Genomic DNA, 8,350 nt, shown 5'->3' with positions numbered 1-8,350 from the left:
AAAATTAAGATAACATAGATGGGAGAGGTCTCTATGAATAGGAATTCCTAAGTATTTGATACCCTGTGAGGGCCAGGCAAAGGGAAAGTTGGACTGGATGGAATCCTATATGGATTTGGGGAGGGAGACATCGAGGGCCTCAGACTTCGCTGCATTGATTTTAAAATTTGACCATGTAACAAAGTGATCTATTTCAGCCATAACAGCATGGATGGATATATGTGATTGAGTGATATATACTAGGACATCATCAGCAAATAGAGAGCACTTGTACTCGGTGCCTCCCACCTCAATCCACCTAATATTGGGGTTATGGCGAATTGATGAGAGCAGGTGCTCCGTCACTAGGATGTATAAGAGAGGGGACAGAGAACATCCCTGCCTTGTCCCATTGGTGATTGTGAAAGGTGATGAAAATGTTCTGACGCGCCCCCTGGGCCTTGGGACACCCAGAGCCGGACCCTTTTTGGTGGATGCTGGTGGTTGTAGTCTCCGTGGCGGCAACCCGGTTCCGTGGCTCAGGGCGGTCAAACCAGTGGCGGAACTATTTATGTGGTTTTGATGTTTAAATGTCCGACTACGCCACCCGTGGATTGCGGTCAGAGTGAACCGCCGCTCCAGGGCAGACCGCTGAGGCTGGTGTTGTGGGTGCAGCAGAGCGTAGCATAACTCCCCACGGGAGGAGTATAGCCTCAGGGCAGTGTATGCGGAGGATGGGGGTGATGGTGCAGGGCAGCAGCAGTAACGACACGGAGTCAGTGATGCAGTCCAGGGCCTTTACTCACAGTTCTTATTATCCAGACCATGTCTGCAGGTAACGGCTGCCCACGTCGTACTGTGCTCACCAGGTGAGGGGCTCAGACAACTCCCAGATAACTTTGGAGCGCTTCACAGGACCCCCTTTGTGTGTCCTTTGTCTGGCCTTTCTTACCAACCCTTCTGTCCGGCTGCCTCGGGCCTCCTCTTGGTAAACTTGGCGCCAGTTTCCCTGACCCTATGTGGTGCCTTCCTAGCGGGTGTAGCGAGGGGCTGCGCCACATAAAATGTCACAGCCTCCTGTTTCTAGCTGAGGGTCGTTTCCTGCCTCCACTAGTTTCGGGGACCGGTCTCCCCCTTTGGCCTGACGCCTCCACGCAGGTGGATTCGGGCGTGCGGTGGCGACTCGCCCGTCCGCACCCCTGGGATCCCTTCGTTCCTCGTTCCTGGAGCCTTCTCCGCTCCTCTTCCTTCCTTCTCCCTCTTCCAGGCCTGGGCCTCTGTTACTAGGCCCGCCTCCGGAGCAGAGCTCATGCAGAGCCCCTGCTCCCTGCCACATCTGCTCAGACTTCTCTGCACTGAACTAAGATGGTGCCCACCTTTTATACTCCCTTCTCAATGCACCCAGGAACTGCTTCCTCCCTGCTCCTGCACTACAGGGTTCCCCTTCCTCAGTGTTCCCTCCCCCCACTCCAGCCAGGGACAGTGACTGTCGTGCCCATCTCAGGGGCATATTGGTCGCCCTGCCCCACGGCAATGTGGTGTAATGCATGCAGGTGTCGGGTCCTGATCCACACTACATCCTTACCTGAGAGTGAGATATCACACCTCTGGGTGAGGTGCAATACCTCTGTAGCAACCGAGCCCTCAGGGTGCTACAGTTCCATTTATCTTCAGCCTAGGTGACGTATTGCGATACAGGGCCATGATTTTGGCTATAAAAGGGTCCCCTAGACCCCTACCCCAAGCTTTTTAAGAGAATCATATATGGTGTGCCAGGAGACTCTATGGAATGCTTTCTCAGCATCCAACGAGAGTATCTAATTACAAATTTTTAACTGCATCTAGCCCAGGAAATACTTTGTGCCTAGTAGCAGTGTCTGCTAGTCAGCGGATTATCCCGGCTGTTAAGCAAGCTTCACCACCTGTAGTTTGGACACTTAATTTTTTCAAAGGAAATGCTTCGGGACCACGGGATACTCAGTGAAGAGCATCAGGAGGCACCCCAAGGCATAGGGGCTGGGACTGGCAGTAGGATGCCTTGCGGTGGACAGCCGAGCTCGATCCTTATAAAAGCTTTTTAACTGCAGCAGCTTTAGTGGACGCTACTGGAGCTGGAATTACGCGGCTGCTGACATGAGACTTGCCCTCCAATAGATCCTTGTAAATGGATTTAAAGTGTATTCATTCAAATTAGACAGACAATTTAAATTAAAAAGCTTAGAGCTGCCTCCACCACAGGGGTCTCGCTCGACCCACCAGCGGACAGGCACCAGTATTGGGAGAGGGGGGCTGGCCGTCAGGGTTCACCGTGGCTCTGGCACAAACCCGGCGACGCGGAGATGGCACGGGCAGGAGCGGACTGAACGTGTCGGCTTCTCACTTTTTGGATTTTAGAAGGGCATGACATGCCTATATCTGTGTCTCCCCCTCCTTTTACTCCTCCACCTCTTTTCTTTTCGCATGACTATATGTACTTGTCACTTTTCCATGTGTTAGTTGTGTCTTCTGAGCAGTTTGTCAGCTTTTGGACACCTTTGAAGGTGTTTTCTATGTGTTTCTATGTGTTTTTGTTTGCCTGCCATTGGTTTTAACGGTGTTCGAAGGTGTTCGACGAACCGAACCGAACTCGAACACTACGGGGGTGGCTCAACACTAATCATTAATTGATAATATGCTGTTCTTTCATAGTATTATGTATCCTTTTTTGATTTCACTATTTTTATATGACTATTTCTTATCACCCCAGTTATATTGTGTCTCACAGTTACACTTCTGACTCACACATTCCCTGCGTTCCACAGTGGAACGCAGTATCCATACCACTTATGGTCCAGTGTGCATTGCATCTTTAATCACTTCCGCACTGCAAGCTATGGGAGGCATGTACTGTCCACACCATATGTGTTCCAGGGTGAGACGCACGCCGACGTCACTTGCTCCTGGCACGCCGCGCTCCTAGGAGACTCATCCCTCTGGGCGGATGTGATGCCGGTCCCTCCATGCATGGTCGTATAGGGACGCCTCTCATCAGCTAGTAGCAATACCACAATTCACGTACCACCACTGATTGGTCCAATTCACCTTAAATACCGTCCTTTCCGGTCTCATGGATGTTCCCTCGTCAAAGCATACGGCAAAACGCGTGTTGGGCACGTTCAATCACTATGGGGTCAGTATCTACATACTATACCCTTACATGTATATTCTGCTTACATGCTGTGTTTCATCTAACACTTTTAAAACCTTATCAGTTGTTGTGATTACCCATGGGCATAGTGTAATAAGATAGCACTTGGCACTTTATTATTTGTATATATCATTCACATGATCATCTATCTCAGAATATATTGTCATATTAATTGCTGATTTGCACATGAGATTTTTGTATATACAGTACAGACCAAAAGTTTGGACACACCTCATTTAAAGATTTCTCTGTATTTTCATGACTATGAAAATTGTACATTCACACTGAAGGCATCAAAACTATGAATTAACACATGTGGAATTATATACTTCACAAAAAAAGTGTGAGATAACTGAAAATATGTCTTATATTCTAGGCTCTTCAAAGTAGCCACCTTTTGCTTTGATGACTGCTTTGCACACTCTTGGCATTCTCTTGATGAGCTTCAAGAGGTAGTCACCGGAAATGGTTTTCACTTCACAGGTGTGCCCTGTCAGGTTTAATAAGTGGGATTTCTTGTCTTATAAATGGGGTTGGGACCATCAGTTGTGTTGTGCAGAAGTCTGTTGGATGCACAGCTAATAGTCCTACGGAATAGACTGTTAGCTGCTTTTTTCTTGCCATAATACAAATTCTAAGTAAAGAAAAACGATTGGCCATCATTACTTTAAGAAATGAAGGTCAGTCAATGCGAAAAATTGGGAAAACTTTGAAAGTGTCCCCAAGTGCAGTTGCAAAAACCATCAAGCGCTACACAGAAACTGGCTCACATGAGGACCGCCCCAGGAAAGGAAGACCAAGAGTCACCTCTGCTTCTGAGGATAAGTTTATCCGAGTCACCAGCCTCAGAAATCGCAGGTTAACAGCAGCTCAGATTAGAGACCAGGTCGATGCCACATAGAGTTCTAGCAGCAGACACATCTCATTCACAACTGTTAAGAGGAGACTTTGCGCAGCAGGCCTTCATGGTAAAATAGCTGCTAGGAAACCACTGCTAAGGACAGGCAACAAGCAGAAGAGACTTGTTTGGGCTAAAGAACACAAGGAATGGACATTAGACCAGTGGAAATCTGTGCTTTGGTCTGATGAGTCCAAATTTGAGATCTTTGGTTCCAACCACCGTGTCTTTGTGCGACGCAGAAAAGGTGAACGGATGGACTCTACATGCCTGGTTCCCACCGTGAAGCATGGAGGAGGAGGTGTGATGGTGTGGGGGGTGCTTTGCTGGTGACACTGTTGGGGATTTATTCAAAATTGAAGGCATACTGAACCAGCATGGCTACCACAGCATCTTGCAGCGGCATGCTATTCCATCCGGTTTGCGTTTAGTTGGACCATCATTTATTTTTCAACAGGACAATGACCCCAAACACACCTTCAGGCTGTGTAAGGGCTATTTGACCAAGAAGGAGAGTGATGGAGTGCTACGCCAGATGACCTGGCCTCCACAGTCACCAGACCTGAACCCAATCGAGATGGTTTGGGGTGAGCTGGACCGCAGAGTGAAGGTAAAAGGGCCAACAAGTGCTAAGCATCTCTGGGAACTCCTTCAAGATTGTTGGAAGACCATTTCCAGTGACTACCTCTTGAAGCTCACCAAGAGAATGCCAAGAAGGGCAAAGCAGTCATCAAAGCTAAAGGTGGCTACTTTGAAGAACCTAGAATATAAGACATATTTTCAGTTGTTTCACACATTTTTGTTAAGTATATAATTCCACATGTGTTAATTCATAGTTTTGATGCCTTCAGTGTGAATGTACAATTTTCATAGTCATGAAAATACAGAAAAATCTTTAAATGAAGTGTGCCCAAACTTTTGGTCTGTACTGTAGATACTATATATACTTGCTTGCCTCATGGGTCTGTACTAATTTAATTCCAATTTAAGTGTGTTATTACACAGTATATTATATATAACCTCTCTACATGTCTGATAGTGATACCCCCACCACTTGCACTTTGAGGCATTTCTTTCCTTGATATTTTACATTCTGTTGTTTTAATATGTGATTAATCTATTTAACAAATTTTATTGATATCTTGATTGTGTCATATTTGTAGGTTTACATACCTTCATGACCAGGCCAAATTTTACTTTGTCACTTTATGTGGTAATTAACTCTGAAATGCTTGAACGGATCCAACTGCTTCTGAGATTGTTTTCCATGACATCTTGTACTTCATGATAATAGTAAGATTTTTTTTTATTGTAACTTACGTTTATTTGTGAAAAAAAATGTAAATTTGGTGAAAATTAATTTTTCTTTGCAATTTTCAAACTTTACATTTTTATGCCCTTAAACCAGTGTTATGTCACACAAAATGGTTAATAACATTTCCCAAATGTCTGCTTTACTTCCGCTCAGTTTTTGAAACAATTTTTTTTGTTAGGAAGTTAGAAGCGTTAAAAGTTGACCAGCGATTTCTCATTTTTCCAACAAATTTACAAAACCATTTTTTTAGGGACCACAACACATTTGAAGTGACTTAAGGGGGCCTTTATGACAGAAACTACCCAAAAGTGACACCATTCTAAATTGCACCCCTCAAAGTCCTAGAAACGACATTCAAGAAGTTTTTTAACCCTTCAAGTGCTTCACAGAAATGAATACAATGTGGAAGGAAAAAATTTACATTTTACTTTTTTCACAACAAAGTTTACTTTAGCCCCAATTTTTTATTTTCACAAGGGTAACAGGGGAAATTGCACCATACAATTTGTTGTGCAATTTCTCCTGAGTATACAGATACGGTATATCTCGTATACAGATATGGCTGAAAACTACTTTTGAGGCAAGGTGCAAAGCTTAGAAGGGAAGAAGTGCCATATTGGAGTTCATATTTTGCTGAAATAGTTTGAGGGTGCCATGTCTCATTGGCAGAGCCCCTGAGGTGCCAAAACAGCAGAAACCCCCCATAAGTGACCCAATTTTACAAACTACAACTCTCAATGAATTCATCTAGTGTTGCGGGGATCATGTTGACATTTTAGGTGCCTCACAGAAATGTATCCATTGAGCGGTGAAGAAAGAATTATTATATTTTTACCGCTAAAATGTTGTTTTAGTCCCAAATAGGAAAAAATGGACCTCTCAGTTTATTGTGCAATTTCTCCTGAGTACCTTGCATATAACCGGGAACTACTTTTGAGGCACAGTGCAAAACTCAGAAGGGGAGGAGTACCGTAATTTAGTTCACAATTTACTGCTAGGCTGTTTGCCCACAAAGCGTTTTTTAAGCGTTTCTGCAGCGGCAAAAACGCTTAAAAAACACATGGTAGAAGGCCTGCCATGTTCCCCAATTATCATTGCGGAAAAAAACGCAGCACTACCAATTATTTTGCGGAAGTGCTGCGTTTTCACCGCCATTGACTTGCATTAGAATGCATGGATTACGCATCACTGCATATGTAGATGCGCATTCCACACGGTCCAATGTGCGGATGGTACCCAGGTCTAGAGGAGAGGAGACTCTCCTCCGGACCCGGGTACCATAGAAACTGTAAAAAAAAAAAGAATAAAATAAAAAATAAATATGATACTTACCTTCTGACGGCCCCCGGTGCGCTCCTCCTCCCTTGGCGGCAAATCGCGATGGACTGAAGGACCTGGTCATAGTCATGTGACGGGTCACGCAACGCTGACGTCGGCAGGTTCTTCAGTGTACCCCGATCTGCCGGCAGTGAGCACCGAGCGAAGCAAGACTGCGGGGGCCATCGGAAGGTAAGTATATATTTATTTATTTTTTTTTTACATTCTCTCGGGTCACACTATATAAATGCATGGATTTATATAGTGTGACCAAGTTGACAAGCACTTTCCAAGTGATGCTAAAATCGCTTGGAAAGCGCTTGTCAACCCGCATGCGGAAATGCATGTGAAGAACGCTTCACATCCGCATGTCCCTGGCAGGAAAAACGCATGTACAATCTGCGTTTTTTTTCTGCCAGGGAGATGCAGAAATGCTCAGGAAAAATCCGGAGCATTTCTGCATCGTGGGCATATAGCCTTATGGTTTGCGGGTGCAATGAATCACATGGAGAGCCCCTTAGGTGCCAGGACAGCAGATCCCCCATAAGTGACCCCATTTTACAAACCACACCTCTCAATGAATTCATATAAGGGTGCCATGATTATATTAATATCATGGTGTGTCACAGAATTTTATACTATTGGACAGTGAAGAAAAAATAATTATGTTTTTATGAGGAGCTGGCCTTGTTCTAAATACTATTGAACCAATGCACATAGAGCGGAACCTGTGACTCGGTAAGGGTTGCAGACTTTTTCCAGCATGGAGCACCGGTTACGTTGATCTTATTGTTGTTTTATTAGAGATTTGCTTGCTGATCAGTTCAGCCTCAGGAATGAATGTTTCCATTCAGAGACACTAAGCCAAGGAAATCATGCGGGCTGGATCTTATGTATATGTAAGGCCAGACCCAAGACTGGTAAAGGTAAAAGCAATAATTAAATTACTCTGGTCAGTGTCTCATGGGCCTCAATTAAGCCATTGTTCTCCCAGTCACTAGTTCCATGTGTGAATGGGGTCAGTAGACCCAGTGGAGCCGTCACCACAGGAGATCTCACATGAAGTCCCAGGTGATGGGCTCGGCATCAGGAAAATACGTTCACCAATGCACAGTTCGCTTTTCCATGTTCAAGTGTTCCAAGGGCCCAATTTTGCAGGTGTGACTTGGGTGTTTATGACATTGACAAGGAAATGGAGATGGGTTGCCGGCTGGAGCTTTATACACATGCTACGATCATGATAGTTCCTCACATCCAGATGATAAATATCTTAAGGACTGTTGTTGCCAGCTGGAGCGAGAGACGTGCTACGGTCATGATGTGGAGCATGGACTGTGACTACAGACTATGCTGGCGGGAGATACAAAGGCTGTGAGCCAACCAAAAGATTGGAGGCAGTGGGTATCGCCTGGCATGAGATCTTGTGGACTGGGGACATTGAATTGTGACCGTCTACCCAGAATTGCTGTAATGGATGTAGGGAATAAAAAATAGTTGCATTGTTAACCTGCCTAGGTGATTATTACAACCCACAACCTCAGATCTTTACAGTTTTTACCACAACAAAATTGCTTTAGCCTCAAATTTTACATTTTCACAAGGGGAAATGGGTTAAAATGGCACCAAAATTTGACACACAATTTCTGCTGAATGC

Source organism: Phyllobates terribilis, unplaced genomic scaffold (assembly GCF_046119375.1).
Source record: "Phyllobates terribilis strain yellow unplaced genomic scaffold, ASM4611937v1 Scaffold_1__5_contigs__length_1240528914, whole genome shotgun sequence".
Lineage (NCBI taxonomy): Eukaryota > Metazoa > Chordata > Amphibia > Anura > Dendrobatidae > Phyllobates > Phyllobates terribilis.
Note: the sequence above shows the minus strand (reverse complement) of the source record.